Genomic DNA, 23,788 nt, shown 5'->3' on the forward strand with positions numbered 1-23,788 from the left:
TCCTGCGTTCCTCTTCCATACACAGTAAAAGGTACAACCAATAAAACCCCCTCCCGTGTATGTGCGCTGTCACTTTGACGACAACAACAGTCCAGGGTGTCTCTCTCTCTCTCTCTCTCTCTCTCTCTCTCTCTCTCTCTGTAGGGACTTTTCAAATAAATCTCTCTTACCTCTTCACATTTTGTGATTTCTCTCTCTCTCTCTCTTTAAGACCTTACAAATAAATCTCTCTTACCTCCTGTTATTTTGTTCTCTCTCTCTCTCTCTCTCTCTCTCTCTCTCTCTCTCTCTCTCTCTCTCTCTCTCTCTCTCTCATCACTGTCTGATTCCTTCTTCTTCAAGGGATTTCACAAATGCGTGCCTCACTCCTTTGGGAATTTCGCATTTCGTCTCTCTCTCTCTCTCTCTCTCTCTCTCTCTCTCTCTCTCTCTCTCTGTGCGTCATCAAAACACAGTCCTGGAGGTTGACCTCACTTGTCGGTCTCGAGAGACCGGGGAGACTTTCTCCTTAAAAAAAAAAAAAGACACAAAAAGAAAACAATGTCTGAGCAACACATGAATATGTCTACCTCGCTGCGTAAACAGTTCCTCGAAAAGGCTAAATGTCACAGTGATGCGTTTACAGCCAGATGTTTTTGTTTTTTTAATAATTTTTATTTTTATTTTACCAAAAATGCGGCTTATACTCTACACTGTAATAAAAACAACAACAATAACAACAACAACAATAAATAATAATAATGATAATAATAATAATAATAATAATAATAATAATAATTATAATAAATATTTATACATATCGTAAATGTGTTAATATAACTCATAGCACTAAATATAAGTTAAAATATTCAGCAATAATAATAATAATAATAATAATAATAATAATAATAATAATAATAATAATTTAATAATAAATAATAAAATATTTATGTAAATATAACAAAAATGTTTTAACAATAATAATAATAATAATAAATATAACTTAAAATACTCAACAGTATTAATAATATTAACATAATAATAATAATAAACTAATAATAATAATAATAATAATAATAATAATAATAATAATAATAATAATAATAATATTTACGTAAATTATAAGTGTGTTAACGTAACTCAAAGCAATAAATACAACTTAAAACATACAACAAGATTAACAAAATCATTTTTTTTATAATGCAAAGGTCGAATAAACAGGCACCCAGATGCCTTGATCTAGCGAAGGGTTTAGGGAAACAAGACGGAATACTGTACTAAATGGGGATTAACTTCGAGGTCGGCCATACACCCGTCTGATGAAGGACTCAAAACTGTACGCTTGAGGAAATGTAACGGAAACTGAAGTCCTGTTCTTGGAAGCAGGAAGAACTGTAATTGAAACTGAAGTCCTATTCTTAAAAGCAGGAAGAACAGTGACTGAAACTGATGTCCTATTTTAGGAGGCAGGAGGAAGTGTAACTGAAAGTGAAGTCCTATTTTAGGAAGCAGGAGGAACTTTAACTGAAACTAAAGTCCTGCGCTTGGAAGCAGGAGGAACTGTAACTGAAACTGAAGTCCTATTCTTGGAAGCAGGAGGAACTGTAACTGAAACTAAAGTCCTGGGCTTGGAAGCAGGAGGAACTGTAACTGAAATAGAAGTCCTACGCTTGGAAGCAGGATGATTAGTCTTACAACTTACTGTAGGTCTTTTCTTTTAATGGCTATTTGTGGTGTTGGGTACACATGTGTAAAGGCAGACACAATCTTTTACGTTATGTAAGTATATTTGTATTCATGAGAGAGAGAGAGAGAGAGAGAGAGAGAGAGAGAGAGAGAGAGAGGGAGAGAGAGAGGTAAATATTTTCGTGTGCATACGTATTTCCTTAGCAGGATGAGAGAAGCGGATAGAGAATATTTATTTATAAGATAACATAGATGTATGTATGTATGTATGTGTGTATGTATGTATGTATGTGTGTGTGTGTGTGTGTGTGTGTGTGTGTGTGTGTGTGTGAGAGAGAGAGAGAGAGAGAGAGAGAGAGAGAGAGAGAGAGAGAGAGAGAGAGAGAGAGAGAGAGAGCAATCAACATTTTTTATTAACTGACTTAGGATTAATTTAATTTGAGAGACCACAGAGTTGCATTAAGGTGTGCATGTAAGTGTCCCAGTACCGGAATTCTCTCCCCCCCCCCTTAGAATTAAACAACATTCTTCATAATGGGACTGGCGGCTCATTATACCCCAAAATTAACCCCTCAAAGCTCAAATAATAAAAAAAAATCAAAGAATTGCGATATTCCATAGTATCCGTTGAATATGCCTTGGAAAAATCTCGCATTCTGGGATAGGTCCATGATAAGCCAAAATTATGCCAACTTAAAAAAAAAAAACATATTTGGGGTACATAAATGTCCCACGTTGAGCACGGCAAAAAACAAATATAATATTAAATAAATAAAAAGATTCTCAGAGTCCTCCTCCAGAATTTACAAAAATCATTTGATTATGATAGCCACGAAATTCTTACTCTATGGCACACTGTCAAATACTCACCAAGACCCTAATAATGCGGCCCCCTCCCACCCCCAACGCCAAAGAAACCCTTATTTCATGCTAAATCCGCCACCCGTCGCATTATACCTTAATTATGTCACCATCCACCTTCCAAAAATCATACTCTATGAACAGTCTCCAATATTAAAAATAAAGCCTAGTTAATCCCATCTGCCCAAACCTTGTATCCATCCTCTATCAACAACGTATTTTATTATTCCACAGTACAAAGGTAACAATGTCCAATTTATGTCCTTTAAAACCTCTTATTCCTGGGAACTATCCAAGCGACGACCTGTTTGGGCACGCATGCCCTTATTCAACACCTGTCGGATATCGGGTGACTGCGAACAATGACTCACCAGTGAAATGAACATATGCCTTGTCTGAAGTACCCGCATACGGCCACGGATAGACAGTGAACATTAGGTACTTATCCCTAATTTCTCTTAATTACCGTTAATTTCCGCAGTTTTCTACCTTTAATTTTCTACTCTTTGGGTACTGGTGAAAACAAGTACAAAATGGCGTCGGGGGTTCTTCGACGCAATCGAGTTTTCTGTACAGCGCTTAATCAAGGCCACCGAAAATAGGTCTATCTTTCGGTGGTCTCGGTATAAGGCTGCATGAGCCGCGGTCCATGAAACTTTAACCACGGCCCGGTGGTGACCTATCCTATATCGTTGCCAGAAGCACGATTATGGCTAACTTTAACCTTAAATCAAATTAAAAATACCGAGGCTAGAGGGCTGCAATTTTGTAAGTTGATGATTGGAGGGTGGATGATCAACATACCAAGTTGCAGCCCTCTAGCCTCAGTAGTTTTTAAGCTCTGAGGGCGGACAGAAAAAGTGCGGACGGACAGACAAAACCGGCACAATAGTTTTCTTTTGCAGAAAACTAAAAAGTACTTAATAATTTTTGAGGTGCATATTTTCGTATAACGAATATATATTAGTACTCACTGTTCTCATTAATTGATATTCATCAGTTTTTACCAATTCCCACCTTTCGAAGGAAAATCCAGGTTTATAATTAATATGTTGCTAATTATCGTCAGCAAATATTCCATTTCTCCCGTTTTCAAGAAAAGAGGATGAGCATATATATATTAATAGTTTTTGGCTAATACAATTCCTCCAGTTTTTCCTTCCTTCCTTCCTTTCGAGGAAGCTGAAGGAAAATTCAGAAGCATATCGCCGATTATTATTTTCTAATTTTCCGTCGTTTCCTCTTTCCGTTTCTCGGAGTATACATATATATATATACATATATATATATATATATATATATATATATATATATATATATATATATATATATATATATATATATATATATCCATATATATATTGTTATATATATATATTTATATAGATGTATAAATATAGATATACAATATATATATATATGTATATATATACATATATAATGAACCATTAATATATATATATATATATATATATATATATATATATATATATATATATATATATATATATATATATATATATATATATATTAAAAGTAATAGCGCCAGTGTGGTTTCCAGCAAGTATCTAGAGAATGAGGTTGCTAGCTTCACGCCCGGCCCCACAGGTGTTCAAGAGACTTATCTGGATATGGCGTCTGTAATTCTTGACCACCACCGTTCAGGTACTCAACAGAACCAATGGTGCCTGATTCCCGTCAAATCCAGATCAGAAAAGAAACTTTCACCAAACCTTGCTTGCAATGTTTCAAAATGTGGCCTAAAAGCAATAAAAGTAATGCTACATTTTTACAGGTTTAGCGAGACAGTTATAAATATTCAAATCAGGTCAGATGAATCAGGAATCACAGAGGAATGCAGAATAAATTCTACATACTAAAAGAGTGTAAATAAAACTAAATGCTAAAAAAAAAAGCAATACAAGACAGCGAGTTCTGTATCCAAGTGTCTGAATAAATGAAAGCCTTCATCGAGTCTTACTATTCATGGTGTGCGCACAACTTGGATGCCTCAGCAGGATCGAATAGCTGTTTTCCCTTTCTTCCAAACCAGCGACAATCACACCGGGGATCATTCACCCAGGAAAGCACTTGATGAAACATTTCATAAAACAAACCTTACTAGACTGTGACATCGTCTCCAGCTGAGAAGTGGATATTATTACTCACTTTCTAATCTTCTTTCTCTAACTCTCTTGATAACCTCCATTACTCCTCCTTGCCTTACTCCTTCTTTAATTGAACGGACATTCTTATCTCGTTCGAAAATTATGCACACTGGCGAATGTACTGTTACTCAGGAAATCATACCCAGCCTCATGATCTTTTTTTTTCTTGTGTGAGAATGCACATCCCATGAACAAACCACCCCATGCCCCAACGGTCGGGCAAGCCAGGGCAAGGGAACGTAATTGTCTGTGTGTGTGAGTGCGTGCGTGCGTGCGTTCGTTCGCTGGCGCTGTGCCTGGAGTCTGGGGCATTCAAAAACCGGGTTTCGTCAAGCTTGGGTGGTTTCGGCCGCCATTCCAGCTTTTGCAATCGCCGTTAAAAGAGCGCTCGTGTGCTGATGGCCTCATGGATGTTTAAAAAAAAAAAAAAAAAAAAAACAATATAAAAATGGATAGAAAGCTATGAAAAATATAAGAAATTTTCCTCAAAACTCACGAAAAATTTTATTTAAAGTGGTCAAGACACTTTTTACAGTAAAATTTATATAATATATATATATATATATATATATATATATATATATATATATATATATATATATATATATATATATATATATATATATATATATATATACATAGCGTGTGTGTTTGTGTGTGTGTGTGTGTGTGTGTGTGTGTAAACAAGGAAAACTAGTCCCTTTATCTGTTTCGATAAATAAGAGAAAAGCTCATTACAGGCTGAGAAAAGAAAAAATCTCCACATAGACGCACAACAGACAGGCAGACACACGCACATACATACATATATACATATATATATATATATATATATATATATCTTTTAATATTCTTTATGCATATCTTTTTAAATTCTTTCCTTTATTTTCTTCAAACGCTAATGCAAATGAATAAACACAGAAGCATTGCAGCAGTTTTGTGGGTCCCTTCAGAAATTCAACCTTGAAGTATACACACACACACACACACACATATATATATTTGGGTGTGTGTGTCCTCTTCCATTAGTTGTGGTTGCTAAATAGGGTCTTAACCTTTCAGATCTCAGCTGATCTATTTATGTGGAGAGATAATGTGAGCTGCAAATGCCATGTGGTTCACCTCCCAAATTCCAATCAATCAGCTGACTAAACACCAGGTACATTATTCTCTCGTTCGGTAAATAACAGCTATTAGGAATTTCAGGAAGTTGGCAACAGTCATCTCCCTCCCGCAGGCAATAGTCGTTTCCTTCCCCTATGCAAAAGCCGTTTCCCTAGCCCGGGATCGATCTCAGGGTCTGTCGTTCAAGAGGCAAGATCAATATCCAGGAAGCGTGAGTGGGTGCAAGGTAGATGTGAACGTGACACTGACAATTGTGATATATATGTGTATGTATATATATATATATATATATATATATATATATATATATATATATATATATATATATATATATATATATATATATATATATATTGTATGTGTGTGTACGTATATGTGTATGTAATTCTTTCGCATCCTATCAGTCTCACATAATCAGACAGACAGAAGCGATTACCCTCTACATGTGCACATATAAACAAGACAATATTTAAAAAAAAATACACATATATATATTTGTTAGTACAAGTCTGTAGCCAGCCTTTGATTATTTCACTACAGTGTCTACGTCTCAACATCTTCCAATTTTCGGCAGAATGCGGGCTGTAGGCCTAAACCCAGACATGCCCGCTTCCCAAAAATCCAGACATGCCCGCTACCCAAAACAAGAGAGGGGACCATTAAGCCCCGTCATTCCACAATGCCAATTAGAACCTAGGTGACATTTTTTCCAGTAGGCCTACCCAAAAAGCTTTTGTGTCAAGAAGTCGTGTGGGAATTCCATACTTTTTTTTTACGTCTGTATAGCAAAGGGCTGGAAGTTGTATTTTCTGTTTTAAAGAATAAAACAAAGAAATTAAACTACACAAACCCTACTGAGGCGGAGACATATAAGAAACTGAATCACACTGAGAGAGAGAGAGAGAGAGAGAGAGAGAGAGAGAGAGAGAGAGAGAGAGAGAGAGAGAGAGAGAGAGAGAGAGTCAAAAATTTCAGAAATTAAAAAAGAGAGAGATTGGGAATCACATATTTCAAGGATTAACTGAGAGAGAGAGAGAGAGAGAGAGAGAGAGAGAGAGAGAGAGAGAGAGAGAGAGAGAGAGAGAGAGAGAGAGAGCCATTTCCAGCCTCTTTCCTCTGCATCAGCATAAGCACTCAAAACAGGAAAGCAATCCTTCTCATAATGAAATTTCCCCTAATGGGATTCAGCCCCTCTCAAAGGTCCCGCCGACTGAGCTTGCCTGGAGAGAGAGAGAGAGAGAGAGAGAGAGAGAGAGAGAGAGAGAGAGAGAGAGAGATGCTGCATTTGCGTCAGGGAACCTCGCCTGCAGATCTCTCTCTCTCTCCTCTCTTACTGCTGAGGATTTCTTTGTTTGCGTGTGTTTGTTTTTTGCTTTTTTCGGGGTGGGGGTGGGGGGGGATAAGCAAGCTAATACGAATTGAAATCTCGCTCTCTCCTCATTTTGCGGTTTTCCTTTCATATACACATGCTTGTTTGTTTTTGTTCATGCAGGCAAATAAGACTGAAATGTTATTCTGTTCTCTCTCTCTCTCTCTCTCTCTCTCTCTCTCTCTCTCTCTCTCTCTCTCTCTCTCTCTCTCTCTCACACACACACACACACACACACTGTTGGGAATTTTTTGCGAGAATAATTGCGTTTTTGCCCATTCTATTTAAAGAGACTAGAAATGTTCTCTCTCTCTCTCTCTCTCTCTCTCTCTCTCTCTCTCTCTCTCTCTCTCTCTCTCTCTCTCTCTGTTTTTTTATATTTGAATTTAGCTGCATGTATATTATTTTGTCAACTTATCATCCAACGTTGCTTCACCTGGACAGTAATATTTTACTGGTTTTCTTGGGATATATATATATATATATATATATAGTATATATATATATATATATATATATATATATATATATATATATATATATATATATATATATATATTTATTTATATATTTACTTATTTATTTACTTACATATCTATTCGTGGGCAAGCAAGCAAGAGAGAGAGAGAGAGAGAGAGAGAGAGAGAGAGAGAGAGAGAGAGAGAGAGAGAGAGAGAGATCATGACTGCAACATTGGCTGACAAGATAAATTAATTTACAGAGATCGAGAGAGAATCCGGGTTACAATAAATGTTTAAACAGTAAAATGTGTGTGTTTCCTGAGAGAGAGAGAGAGAGAGAGAGAGAGAGAGAGAGAGAGAGAGAGAGAGAGAGAGAGAGAGAGAGAGAGAGAGGGGACCTAATCCCAGATGCTTAGATATGATAGACGTAAGAATCGATTTGGGAAAACTCCAAGCAGGAAAATTTCACATTGAAGGAAGAGTAAGATGTGACGCAAGAACTGGAAAGAGAACAAAAGGATTTGGAAACGAGAGAGAGAGAGAGAGAGAGAGAGAGAGAGAGAGAGAGAGAGAGAGAGAGAGAGAGAAACTGAGATGTTTGCGTCTGTGTAAATCTGCAGTACTAAGTCACGAATTCTTTGGTTCTGTCAGCGCTCAATTACAGAAAAAAAAAATATTCCATTACTCTTTTGAGGTAGTACCCTGACAACTTTAGTTTGTTCTATTTATTTATTCTATTTATCTGAGAAATTGTTTATTATTCATCATTTCAAAGCTGGTAGGACACTGAAAATAAAGCAAATCGACTCCTTTCGGGGTACGATTTAAAATACTTCAAGTTTAAAATACTTTCACTAACCAAAAATCTATTTTGAAGTAGGAACCACATGAAAGACAACGCCTCCCTTCCATACCAAGAGGAAGATTTCGAGTTGCTCTGGATTGAACTGAATTGAATTGAATTGAATACAGAATTTAGGCCAAAGGCCAAGCTCTGGGACCTAATGAGGTCATTCAGCGCTGAAATGGAAATTGACAGTAAAAGGTTTGAAAAGTTTAACAGGGGGAAGAACTCGTAGTAGTACTATCAATCAATTGTTAGGAGAGGGTGGAGAGTGAGATGGAAGAAAGAGAATATGAAAGGAGGTACAGTAAAAGGAACGAAAGGAAAGGAGTTGCAGCTAGGGGCCGAAGGTACGCTGCAAAGAACCTTAAGTAATGCCTACAGTGTAGTACATGAGGTGCACTGACGGCGCTACCCCCCGACAGGGGAGTTGTTCTGGATTCACAGAGCATACACTTTTCTTTGGGATATTACGTAAATAACCTATAAGGAGAGGCATACTTTTTCCCATCATGAAGTCAATGGTATTTCTAGCTCCTTTTGGGTCTTCAAGTAGTTTACCTCTACTCTTTAATGTTGTCAACAATAACAACAACAACAACATCAATAATAATAATAATAATAATAATAATAATAATAATAATAATAATAATAATAATAATAATAATAATAATAATGGCGAAGAAATCTACAAAGGCGTAGGTGTGAATACATATTGAAAATATTTACCCCGACACCAATGCGGATTTCTCCACCATTTTACTGGCTCATGCGATTATGAGATTTTTATAGATAACAATATATAATAATAATAAAATGAAAAGGCACGAAACTTATCTACGTTTAGCAGTCTTAAATCCTTGAGTTATAAATGACAATAAGTTGAACAACCATGCATGACATATCCAGACAAAAATTCATACACAATAAATCCAATAAAATCTGTACCATTAAAAAAAAATACGATAACAAACAAGCAAAACAATTTCTGCTAGACCTCATTTCTGAACGCGGGGATCAGTCCATGACGACCTAAGGTCAAAAGATCGCTTAGTTATTACACTCAATTACGGCTATGCATCTTACCAACAGCTTATCTCTAATCAGCATCGCAGATGGGTGAAAGGATAATTTGAGGCAGAGAGAAAAAATAATAATGGCAAGGCCTTTGTGCTTGAATTACTGAGTGTAAATTAAGCCAGATACAATTTATGAGAATTACAAATTTTAGAAATGGTTCTCTTTACAATAAGGAATGAGATGTAGTACCTGCATACATACATACATATACATAATTTTATACATACATATATATATATATATATATATATATATATATATATATATATATATATATATATATTTATATATATATATTTAAAATATATACATAATATATACATATATATATATATATATATATATATATATATATATATATATATATATATATATATATATATATAAAGAGAGAGAGAGAGAGAGAGAGAGAGAGAGAGAGAGAGAAGAGAGAGAAGTGTGCAATTTTGTCAAAGAAAAAAAGCATCGCTAGAACGGTATTATCAAGATTTTATAAATATCGCACATTTTTATTAATGCAAAAATAATCCGCACGAAATTCACCTTCGCTTGGCGACGAACTTCCAAACAGACCGAGGTAACAACAGAATCAAAATAATATTGTCTGGAGAAATGCGACTCCTGTAATCACGACCTCGGCGCAACAGGAACATTAATTAGGAGAGCACGCTAACAAGACTTCATTACGAAATACTCTAACACACTTACCTCTCTCTCTCTCTCTCTCTCTCTCTCTCTCTCTCTCTCTCTCTCTGTGTATAAAAACACACACACACCATATATATATATATATATATATATATATATATATATATATATATATATATATATATATATATATATATATATATATATATATATATATTATATATTATATATATATATATATATATAATTTATATAGATATATATTTTTATATATATATATATATATATAATATATATATATATATATATATATATATATATACATATACATACACATTAGAAGGGTTGCAAGAGGAATGAATTATAGAAATCATTATCTATATTCTCACTATATTTCTGGAAATTAAATACCAGACTGAAGTTTCCACGTTACCCGTCTCTCTCCCCTCTTGCATTTTCCTTTCAAAAGAATAAACATTATTCTGAGCACATTCTCTCTCTCTCTCTCTCTCTCTCTCTCTCTCTCTCTCTCTCTCTCTCTCTCTCAGCAGTAGCGGGCTGCAGTTGCTGTTGGTCTACGCCTCTGCATACAAAGCGGAGGGAAGAAGAAGAAGAAGAAGAAAATGAAAGCCGTAAGGAGAGCGAGGTGATTTCAATGAGACATAGACTAATGATCGGAATGGGGATGAGGCGAGGAACATCACTGGGAATTAAACGAGCGGCGTTACGGGAATTAACTGGAAGACTTTGTATTCATTAACTGGGAAGTGTTACACGATTTGAATGAAAAAAGAAGGGGGGGGGGGAGAAGAGTATGTGAATTAAATAGAAAAACAAATGAACATGAAAGTTAATGAACTGTAAGTGGGAATCATTAACAAAAGATGGTATGTTGTAGCGAAACACTGAGGAATTGTGTGTAAATGAACTGAGAGAAGTTACGTGATGTAAATTCAGGAATTAAACGAGAGATGTTACAAGAAATAAAGTAAGAGAATTAAATAAGAAATACAAGCATAAAAAAGGAAAGGTGACAAACATTAAAAAGATAATTGAATAATGCATATGACAAGTATTTAAAAAGCACATAAGAAGTATTTAAGTCTTATTTGCTTTATTTAATTCTTGACATATGCCTTATTCAATTTTCTTTTAAATGTTTGTAACCTTTCCTTTTTATACTTGTATATCTTATTTAATTCTTTATTTTATCTTGTAACATCTCTCGTTTAATTCCTGAATTTACATCACGTAACTTCTCTAAATTCCTTTACACACAATTCCTCATTATTTCGCTACAACATTCCTCCTTTTTGTTTTGATTTCCATTTACAGTTCATTAACTTTCATGTTCATCTGTTTTTCTATTTAATTCACATACTCCCCTCCCCCACCTTTTTTCATTCAAATCGTGTAACACTTTCCAGTTAATGAATACAGTCTTCCAGTTAATCCCTGTAACGCCACTCATTTAATTCCCAGTGATGTTCCTCGCCCCATTCCCATTCCTTAAATAAGGAACTGGTGAAACTAAATTTTAATCTAACTGAGAGGAGGTTTTCAACAACAACTCGCCAGATTTGGTTTGGGAAACGAAAAAATAAAACATGCATTAACTAACTTAGGCTGCAAAAGCCAACTGTTTGGATTAAAGTAAAAAGAAGTTATCCGAGAGAAGGGAAAACGTCACAGGAAATAAAATTAAATATTATTATTGTTAACAAAACAATACGTGTGAATATAAATTCGTCGTTGAACATGTTGGCATTAACTAAAAACTATAAAAACGGAAAGTAAATAGCAAATGATGTATTTCTTATTTAATTAAACCTAGCAAACTAGCAACTAACCACAAATCACAATGGAGGATTTCAACGCCTCGGTCGAGATAACTAGAGGAAAGTTCGTTAGCAAAACAAGGGCAGAATGCATAAGAAAGGCTATCAATTAGAGAGATAAGAGGTATTTTCATTACTTCACATACACACACGCACAGAGAGAGAGAGAGAGAGAGAGAGAGAGAGAGTAATGAACTTTGGATACACGAAAATGGTTTAAACTCATTTAATCTTCAGGTGTTTTTTTACTTTTTTTATTTTAGTTCTCTGTAAAAGAAAACTATTGTGCCGGCTTTGTCTGTCTGTCCGCCCTCAGATCCTAAAGACTACTGAGGCTAGAGGGCTGAAAATTGGTATGCTTATCATCCACCATCCAATCATCAAACATACCAAATTGCAGCCCTCTAGCTTCAGTAGTTTTATTTTATTTAAGGTTAAAGTTAGCCATAATCGTGTATCTGGCAACGATATAGGACAGGCCACCACCGGGCCGTGGTTAAAGTTTCATGGGCCGCGGCTCATACAACATTATATGGAGACCACCGAAAGATAGATCTATTTTCGGTGGCCTTGACTGTATGCTGTACAGAAAACTTAATTGCGCTAAAGAAACTTCGGCGCATTTTTTACTTGTTTGTTTCTGAATCTAATTTTCTTGAGAATTCCACAAATATCTCTTCATATCGAATTCACTATAGCTTGAGAATAGCCTCCACCCATGAAATAAATATATTCTGAATTATATAAAAAAAAATCACTGGAGAGGTTGCATCTGCGAGATAACGAAAATTGCCGCAGTGGAAGAATAACATCCTATGCAAGTTCTTCCTTGTGAAGACAATTTAGGAAAAGATTTCCAACAGAGATTATGATCACAAAAGCGCAAACAGGTGTCAGGCTTCCAACCACTAAGTGACATGGTAACTCCAGTACTAAGTGGCATATGACAAAGGCGAACACTGTATAACAAAGCATAGAATCCTTGTGACCTCAAAATCAATAACTAAGAGTTATCTTCTCGTCTCCTGACAACACAACCCCAAGAGTGAATCACAGTATTGTTATCAACTGAAAGGATTCACCAACTTTTCATCCACAAAATGATAGGACATAAGAAAATGCTGTTTTTCAAGGTTTTATTAATAACAAACAATGGACCAGGACATCCTCAGTCAACCTGCAGTGAAAATGAAAATGTTTATGTAGTATTTTTGCCAATGAACACAACCTCAATGCTTCAACCATTTGGCCAGGTCTGTGTCAAGGTCTCACAGACATGGCAAGTATTTGAGAAGGTTCGAGCAACAATTGATGCTTAACCTAGAAGTGAAATAATGGACTGCTGGAAATTATTCACATCTGCTGATGCAATACCTGTCCTCAAAGGAAAAATGGATGAATTAAAGCCAGACACATTTAATGCATGCTGGAAGTTTCCCAGGGATTGCCAGAGAGGTAATATAAATAATCTATCTGAAAGACTACTTGGTGGCAAGGGATACGCTGACACGACAGAGGAAGATGTATAGATGTGGAAGATCATATCAAAGAACAATGTAAGTTTTGATGAAGAGTGAACTAGAATAGCTAGTTCAATCATCATCAGTGTAAAGAAGATAATGGCTTACAATCCCAAGACAGAAACCAGCATTAGTGATATGCATGATGGCACAAACACTGAAATCTCTCCAGCTTAAACCTGATTATTTTAAAAGGCGAGAGCAACAACTACCTATGAAGTTCTTCCCAAAGGTAGAAAACCCCATTTTCCAACATCATCGATCCCCAGCCGATAATGTCTGCGCCCGAAGTCAACCAACCTTCATCACCTTCATTATATCATCACACTACCTGCACAATAACTCACTGCATCATCTAATCATCACCGTAGACACTGTGCTAAACCATCATACATCATCACAGCAACACTGCAGGGAGTAAGTACAGGAGGTCACTTCAATCAAGTAAAGCTGTACAGTAGTGTACATGATGCAACCTTTTTCATCGTAAAATGTCTAAAACTACAGAGTTGGATTTTATCTACATCAGAATCCCTGTCATCAGAGAGAGGAACTGCATTACATGTAGGGTCTATGAATGATTTGCTTTTGTACAAAGTAGGTATGTATATGTGTGTGTGTGTGTGTGTGTGTGTGTGTGTGTGTGTGTGTGTGTGTGTGTGTGTGTGTACAGAGTGCTTCAAATTAGCAAAGATCCAGTTAAGCTGAAAATAAATATAGATATTCGAAGGCCCTGGCTTAGAAACAAAACAGATTGTATAACTGGAACTTCTTCCCATATCCAGCTCAAGCACAATGTGAATGCAAGACCTAATATATGCCAATAAAAAAGGAATGATACAGTATATGCACGTACATATATGGAAATAGCATTACATATGGGGTATGATTCGTTATTACATATCTATCTATCTACCTATATATATATATATATATATATATATATATATATATATATATATATATATATATATATATATATATATATAATATACATATATATATATATATATATATATATATATATATATATATATATATATATATATATATATATATACATATGTGTGTGTGAGTGCATGTGTGTGTGTATGCATGTGCTTCAAACTCACAAAAACTAAATGATACTGAAAAAGAAATTTAGACAAGCCAAGGCCTTGATTTTAAAAATGAAATAATTATATTCCTGGAAACTGTTTCCCATGTCCAGCCCAAGGACAGTTTCATAAAAAAACAGTAAGAATCAAAGATCCAATAAACAGAAAGAAGGAAAAGGATAAGAATTAAATCTAATATATTTTTCCACCACTGAAGCGTAATCAAAATATGTTCTCGTAATTATACATCTATTCCTGATACCTTCCTCAAGGCAAGTGTAATTTTTCTGTATTGAGAGAAAACCGCCAACTCAACAATGTTTTTCTCAAGGTTGTATTCTCTAGACCTTGATTATTTTTAAGGACTGTTCTTATAAGGCATAGCACTTCATGTTTTCTTATTAGATACTAATAGATCTGAAACATACTGAGCAAGAGTTGGTATATGTGAACCTTCAGGATATTAACCTGAATTTCTGATATAAAAATAAGTAAGAACGCGCCGAAGTTTCTTCGGGGCAATCGAGTTTTCTGTACAACCGCTACAGGGTATAATCAAGGCCACCGAAAACAGAATCAAGGGCACCAAAAATAGATCTATCTTTCGGTGGTCTCGGTATAACGTTAGATCAGCCGCGGCCCATGAAACTTTAACCACGGCCCGGTGGTGGCCTGTCCTATATCGCTGCCAGACGCACCATAATGGCTAACTTTAACCTTAAATGAAATAAAAACTAATGAGGCTAGAGGGCTGCAATTTGGTATCTTTAATGAATGGAGGGTGGATGATCAACATACCAATGTGCTGCGGACAGAATAAAGTGCAGACGGACAGACAAAGCCGGCACAATAGTTTTCTTTTACAGAAAACTAAAAATTGCTGGACACCTCTCGAACCCAAAGTATCCTGACTTAACACGCATTAAGCTCTCTTCTAGAATCTACTTAGGAAGTTTATATTGTTGAAACATATTAGGCCATCTCTAGATACTAGTATAAATCTGCTAGTCAAAAAAAAAGAAAAAAAAACAGGAACATCAGCAGTCAGTTCTTTTAAATTTTAACGCGAAAAACATTAGTTTCCAAGAACTTTTAAAGTTCTTTTTGAAAACTTAAGACATCATCCATTTTAGGAAACGAATGAGGTCAGCTCTAAATGCTTTCCACAGAATTCACTCCGGCTGGCTACATGAACACGCCCCAGGTTGCCCTGTCAAGAAAGAGATAAATACTCTCTCTCTCTCTCTCTCTCTCTCTCTCTCTCTCTCTCTCTCTCTCTCTCTCTCTCTTAACTTCACACTGATAGTTACTTTTTTCAATAGCGAATCTATACAGACAAAATAGTACTCCAGACCAAAACACGATCAAGTAGAAAGGGGGAAAAAAGGCACAAAAAATTATGAATATATGACTAGAGGGACTTTGTACCATACAGCGGTCGAAGGGCTTCAATGAGCTCACTTTCACCATCCCATGCACTCACATCAATTGCGTCGCACTCTCACATTTGTAGGGGGTAAAAGTAGGGGGGAAAAGTAAAAGCAGACACAGTGGTGCATACAAGAATGGCCGGTAGGGAGATCTCGTTTGCCTTTCCATCGGAATCCAACCTCTTACGGCTACTGGTCGATAACGGATAGCAAGAGGACTAAAAGAGATACAAGAATCTTGTTCTTCCAAATCATATGGGAAGAAATATGAAAATGACAACGAAAGTTGTAAGATATACTATAAAATAATCTGGTGGATGTATGACTATATTATAACCAACAATATAAATCTGTTGCTTAGTAACAATTATATATGCCACATTTAGATACTTCAACAGTGTTACGTCCAGGTCACAAACCCTTCCTTTACGCCTAATGAAGCAGCCCTAAGTAAAATCCTGACATTTCATTATATCAAATGCGTTATAAACAAAACATTCAACTTGCACCAGTTAAGTAACACGATAACCCTAAATTATTTATCAATGAACATACATAGCAAGTAAAACTTTTTTCTGAAATTAAACTTCTTAACGGTTTTCCTAATGAACATAGAGGGATACCCATTAGAGAGAAGTTTATTGACCACAAGCTGGCAATAGCCATGTCCTACTGTACAAACTTCAAAAATTCCGCAAAATTGTGAATACGCAACACCAAAGGTCATACAAAACAGAATATAGAATTTAGGCCAAAGGCCAAGCGCTGGGACCTATGGGGTCATTCAGCGCTGAGGGAAATTGACAGTAAGGAGGTTTTACAGATGTAACAGGAGGAAAACCTCGCAGTTGCACTATGAAACAATTGTTAGAGAGGGTGGAAAGTCAGATGGACGAAAGAAAAAATCAACGGAGGTACAGTAAAAGGAATGATAGGGGCTGCAGCTAGGGGCCGAGGGGACGCTGTAAAGACCCTTAAGTAATGCCTACGGTGCACCACGTGAGGTGCACTGACGGCACTACTCCCCCCCCTACGGGGCCAAAGGTCATACAGAGCGGCCTAGTATATCAAAATTAAAATCCCCTCTTTTGTCGTAGATTTCAGTTTGAAACACTGGTTTTAATATCATTGCCTAAAAATGAACAAACTGATATTTAATGACAACAGATCATCATTAAATCTAAAAGGGAATCTAATTTAGTTTTTCATCCAAATTTTGATTCGCAAGATACAAAGAAAAGTTGACCTTATTAGGACTATTATTACCTTTAACAGGGATTAATTTTTTGTGCATCTTATGAAATTTGATAAAATAATTTCTTTCTAAAAGCTTGAATACATCTACAGGGTTTATTTTATTTTCTTTAATCAACCTCTAGTACTAAGGTATTTCCATGGCTGAAATGACACACATACACATACACACACACACACACACACACATATATATATATATATATGTATATATATATATATATATATATATATATATATATATAGAGAGAGAGAGAGAGAGAGAGAGAGAGAGAGAGAGAGAGAGAGAGAGAGAGAGAGAGAATTATTATCATCAGACCCTACAAAAAGGAAGTAAGCCTACCCCGTGGCATATCATCTTATCTTATGCTGCGGTCCGTCACTTGAACAATGCTATCGATTGTGGCGAGAAGACTAAGTGCCATCTAGACTCGTGTCTTGCAAGGAAAAGGTATAAAATTACACGTACTTTCCAATCATCTATTATGGAAGCAGTGGTGTAGAACCACTAATGCAGAGAGAGAGAGAGAGAGAGAGAGAGAGAGAGAGAGAGAGAGAGAGAGAGAGAGAGAGAGAGAGAGAGAGAGAGGACAAACAAAGGGCTAGAAAGAAACGAGAGAGAGAGAGAGAGAGAGAGAGAGAGAGAGAGAGAGAGAGAGAGAGAATACTAGAACATGAACACATTATAAAATCAATTACAACGAAGGGCTAGGGAATAAATAACAGTAACTGGAGAGAGAGAGAGAGAGAGAGAGAGAGAGAGAGAGAGAGAGAGAGAGAGAGAGAGAGAGTAATAGAACGTGAACACAAAATAAAATCAATTACAACGAATGGCTAGGGACGTAAATAACAAACTAGAGAGAGAGAGAGAGAGAGAGAGAGAGAGAGAGAGAGAGAGAGAGAGAGGGCTAGAAAGAAACGAGAGAGAGAGAGAGAGAGAGAGAGAGAGAGAGAGAGAGAGAGAGAGAGAGAGAGAGAGAGGACACACGAAAGAAAGAAACGACGAGAGAGAGAGAGAGAGAGAGAGAGAGAGAGAGAGAGAGAGAGAGAGAGAGAGAGAGAGAGAGAGAGAGAGAGAGAGGACACAACAAAGGGCTAGAAAGAAACGAGAGAGAGAGAGAGAGAGAGAGAGAGAGAGAGAGAGAGAGAGAGAGAGAGAGAGAGAGAGAGAGAGAGAGAGAATACTAGAACGTGAACACATTATAAAATCAATTACAACGAAGGGCTAGGGAATAAATAACAGTAACTGGAGAGAGAGAGAGAGAGAGAGAGAGAGAGAGAGAGAGAGAGAGAGAGAGAGAGAGAGAGAACAACAAAATAAAATCAATTACAACGAATAGCTAGGGACGTAAATAACAAACTAGAGAGAGAGAGAGAGAGAGAGAGAGAGAGAGAGAGAGAGAGAGAGAGAGAGAGAGAGAGAGAGAGGAACACAACAAAGGGCTAGGTCTGGGAAAAGAAACGAGAGAGAGAGAGAGAGAGAGAGAGAGAGAGAGAGAGAGAGAGAGAGAGAGAGAGAGAGAGAGAGAAATACTAGAACGTGAACACATTATAAAATCAATTACAACGAAGGGCTAGGGAATAAATAACAGTAACTGGAGAGAGAGAGAGAGAGAGAGAGAGAGAGAGAGAGAGAGAGAGAGAGAGAGAGAGAGAGAGAACGTGAACACAAAATAAAATCAATTACAACGAATGGCTAGGGACGTAAATAACAAACTAGAGAGAGAGAGAGAGAGAGAGAGAGAGAGAGAGAGAGAGAGAGAGAGAGAGAGAGAGAGAGATGACCTATCTCGCACAAACCAAACCACCCTAACCTAAAGAACATCCTTCCAATTTTTAACGATCTTCGAGGATGCCCCACGAATTAAAGGGCATCGGAAACAAAGAGTATGGCACAGCCCATACCCATTCGGGTATACCTGGGGGATCGAATCAGGGATTACTTTCCATCAGGGCGTTGGTAATCGGAAACTCCCTCTTGATTTATCTTTGTTTTAAGGTCGGTGGATGATGGAGCGAGGAGGTATGGGTCACGGGTGTTTGAGCAGAGAGCGATGCATCACGGATGATCGGGCTATAAACGATGGATTGCGGATGATCGGCAGATGAGGGATGGATAACGGATGAAAGGACGAGGTTCTACGGATCACGGATGACTAGTTGAGGTGCAATGGGTCACGGATGACCACGTGAGATTCAATGGGTCACGGATGACCAGGTGAGGTGCTATGGGTCATGGATGACCAGGTGAGGTGCTATGGATCACGAATGACCAGGTGAGGTGAAATGGATCACGGATGACAGGACGAGGCGCTGTAGCTCACGGATGACCAAGTGAGGTATAATGGATCACGGATGACCAGGCAAAGTACACAGAATCACGGATGACCAGGTGAAGTACATTGGATCACGGATGACCAGGCGAAGTACACAGGATCACGGATGACCAGGTGAAGTGCATTGGATCACGGATGATCAAGTGAAGTACACAGGATCACGGATGACCAAGTGAAGCACATTGGATCACGGATGACCAGGTGAAGTACATTGGATCACGGATGACCAGGTGAAGTACACTGGATCACGGATAACCAGGTGAAGAACACAGGATCACGGATGACCAGGTGAAGTACATTGGATCACGGATGACCAGGTGAAGTACACTGGATCACGGATAACCAGGTGAAGAACACAGGATCACGGATGACCAGGTGAAGTACATTGGATCACGGATGACCAGGTGAAGTACACTGGATCACGGATAACCAGGTGAAGAACACAGGATCACGGATGACCAGGTGAAGTACACTGGATCACGGATAACCAGGTGAAGAACACAGGATCACGGATGACCAGGTGAAGTACACTGGATCACGGATAACCTGGTGAAGAACACAGGATCACGGATGACCAGGTGAAGTACATTGGATCACGGATGACCAGGTGAAGTACACAGGATCACGGATAACCAGGTGAAGAACACAGGATCACGGATGACCAGGTGAAGTACGTTGGACCACGGATGACCAGGTGAGGTGCACCAGATCATGAATGACCGGGTGAGGTGCAACGGAACACGAATGACCAAGCAATATGCGAAAGATCGCGGATGATCGGGCAAGAGGAACAGCTCATCCATGGGTTGAACGGAATCGCAAGAAAATGTCTTCACCCGTTTCTACCCCTACACCCCCTAAAAATCTAAAACCACCATGAGCGATGTGAATGAAATGAATATAAAAATTCCACCGTTTTTAGTTTTTTGTAAAAGAAAACTATTGTGCCGGCTTTGCCTTACCGTCCGCACTTTTTTCTGTCCACACTTTTTCTGTCCGCCCTCAGATCTTAAAAATTACTGAGGCTAGAGGGCTGGAACCCTCCAATCATCAAACATACCAAATTGCAGCCCTCTAGCCTCAGTAGTTTTGATTTTATTTAAGGTTAAAGTTAGCCATAATCGTGCTTCTGGCAACGATATAGGATAGGCCACCTCCGGAGAGTGGTTAAAGTTTCATGGACCGCCGCTCATATAGCATTATACCGAGACCACCGAAAGATAGATCTATTTTCGGTGGCTTTGATTATACAATGTAGCGGCTGTACAGAAAACTCGATTGCGCCAAAGAAACTTCCGCGCATATTTTACTTGTTAATCACTTGAATAATATTAATCATAGTCTGAACCAGGATGCATTGCAAACTTTTACTTAATCAGATCCTCGAGGTCACTTAGCTGACGATGCAATTTATATGAATCTGAATCCAGGGTTATAAAACATGGAATACTCTTAAATGAGGTGCTTATCCTCTAGGGACTGGAAGTGACCTAGCTGACCTGCACTAGCTAAGTTCATTTTTGCATGTGTACTTATCACGAATTTTGTAATGACATCTGACGAGAGGTAAAGACTGAATGTTATAAAGTTCTACCGATTCTCTTACTTTAATTTACAAGAGCCTCTTCCACCAATGCATACGGTTATTACTGTTATAAGCATCTCTCTCTCTCTCTCTCTCTCTCTCTCTCTCTCTCTATATATATATATATATATATATATATATATATATATATATATATATATATATATATATATATATATATATATATATATATATACTATTATATATATTATACATATATTCATATATTTACAACCCTATAGACCATTATATATATATATATATATATATATATATATATATATATATATATATATATATATACTGTATATATATTATGTACATAATATATATATATATAATCATATATATATAATTATATTTATATATATATATATATATATATATATATATATATATATATATATATATATAATTATTATATATATATATATAAACCAGTATTATCTAAACTGAGATATGGTTGACAAGCAAGAAAAGAAAAGACAAGTGGCCATGTGGACGGAGGAAATTCAAATTAATTTTTCTAAAAGACACTAAATATATATATATATATATATATATATATATATATATATATATATTTATATATTTATATATAATTTATATATATATATATATATACATATATATATAATATATATATATATATATATATATATAATGACAGGAGTATAGGAAAGACAGAATATATTAAGTCTTGAGAAAACAGATAAAAGCAAACTGAAGTTGTCGAAGTCTTTACTTAAAAAAAATATACAATTTAATCTTATTCAAGTGACTTTCATACTACAGTTAAAGGAACTGTGTTAGACACCTGGCAATCTCGGTTTGATCTCTGACTCATTCTAGCACCTGACTAAACAAAGAATATAAAGAAAAAATAAAGAGAAAGCAAAATGTGTGCAGACAGTCTGTTTAAAGTAACAAAGATAACGATGTGATAATTGGTCTCTTCTGGTTGGGCTGACATCTTAGAGAGGATACTTTCCCCCGAAAATATTTAGTAAAATTGATTAGAAAACTGAGATTTAAAAAAAAATCAGTGAGTAAAATCCGAAATAAAATTTAAGTGATTTTTATATTCGATGTAAAAGAATGACTATACGAAGATAAACTAAGAGAGAGAGAGAAACTGAGAGAGAGAGAGAGAGAGAGAGAGAGAGAGAGAGAGAGAGGGTTGAATTGAATTGAATATAGAATTTAGACCAAAGGACAAGCACTGGGACGTAGAAGGTCATTCAGTGCTGAAACAGAAATTGACAGTACAATGTCTGAAAGGTGTAACAGGAGGAAAACGACCCAGTTGCACTATGAATCAATTGTTAGGAGAGGGTGGAAAGTAAGTTGGAAGAAAGATAATATGAAATGAAGTAGAGTAAAAGGAACGAAAGGGGTTGCAGCTAGGGGCCGAAGGCACGCTGCAAAGAACCTTAAGTAATGCCTACAGTGCACCGCATCAGGTGCATTAACGGCACTAACCCGCCTACGAGAGAGAGAGAGAGAGAGAGAGAGAGAGAGAGAGAGAGAGAGAGAGAAACTGATTGCATTATTAATCAGGTTTTCAACGTTTGTGCCACTAAATCGATTTAGTTTAACGAGAAAAAAAAGGTAAATCAGTGAGACACGGTTCAATAAGACCACTCCTAAAAGGATTATACGAATCAGGGAAAACGAAATCAGGGAGAGAGTTCCTAGGCTGGCGGCAAACGGGAAAATCCTGTTTTTGTTGCCCCCCCTGGGCCTCATTGTGACTCACTGTCGCTTCCACCGCACTCCAGTAGTCTATCAATAGTGTCAGTGATTGTTACTGGACTTAAAACTCAATGGCATCACTTCTACATGTATGGCCACCCGTCTCAGCACTTACCTGACGCGATATCGTTCAACTGATACCAGCTCTGTAGCGAAAACGTTATTGCTTTGTATTCGCTAAAAGGAAAATAGGCAGTTTCTTATATGTATCTAAAACAAATCCAGTCCTCAGTTACTTGTCTAGTACAAGGTAACTGTGTCTAACTTCATTGATTCTTCAATATCAATATAGATGGTGATTCGTCTGTCAGTAAAAGTAAGTGATTCTTCTATCTATAAAATTATGTGATTCTTTTCAACAGTATATTTAAGACTGGATATAATCAGGAATCGAATGTGTCATCACAAATAAATATAACAGCCGGTGGACACAACAGCTCCCTTGATCATATCTGAAGCTTGCTAGACCTGAAGCTTAATGCGTCGTGAAAATGGCAATGGTCCAAATGAGGACCAAAAATCCAACGAGGGTCATGAGTGACTAGTATCCCATACCCGTAGTGCCCTACAATGGAAGTCTGCAGTATCTGCAAACATACAATATTGAGAAAAATTGTAGATACTCCCTTGCCTTACTACTGATTTTGCAGATGCTGCAAATGGGACCCCCTAAATACTCGTGGAAAGCATTGAAGAATCATTCTGAAACTGCAGTAAATTGTGTATTAGCGTTTCACGAGCCCATATCTCAA

The sequence above is a fragment of the Macrobrachium rosenbergii genome, chromosome 54 (genome assembly GCF_040412425.1).
Source record: "Macrobrachium rosenbergii isolate ZJJX-2024 chromosome 54, ASM4041242v1, whole genome shotgun sequence".
NCBI lineage: Eukaryota > Metazoa > Arthropoda > Malacostraca > Decapoda > Palaemonidae > Macrobrachium > Macrobrachium rosenbergii.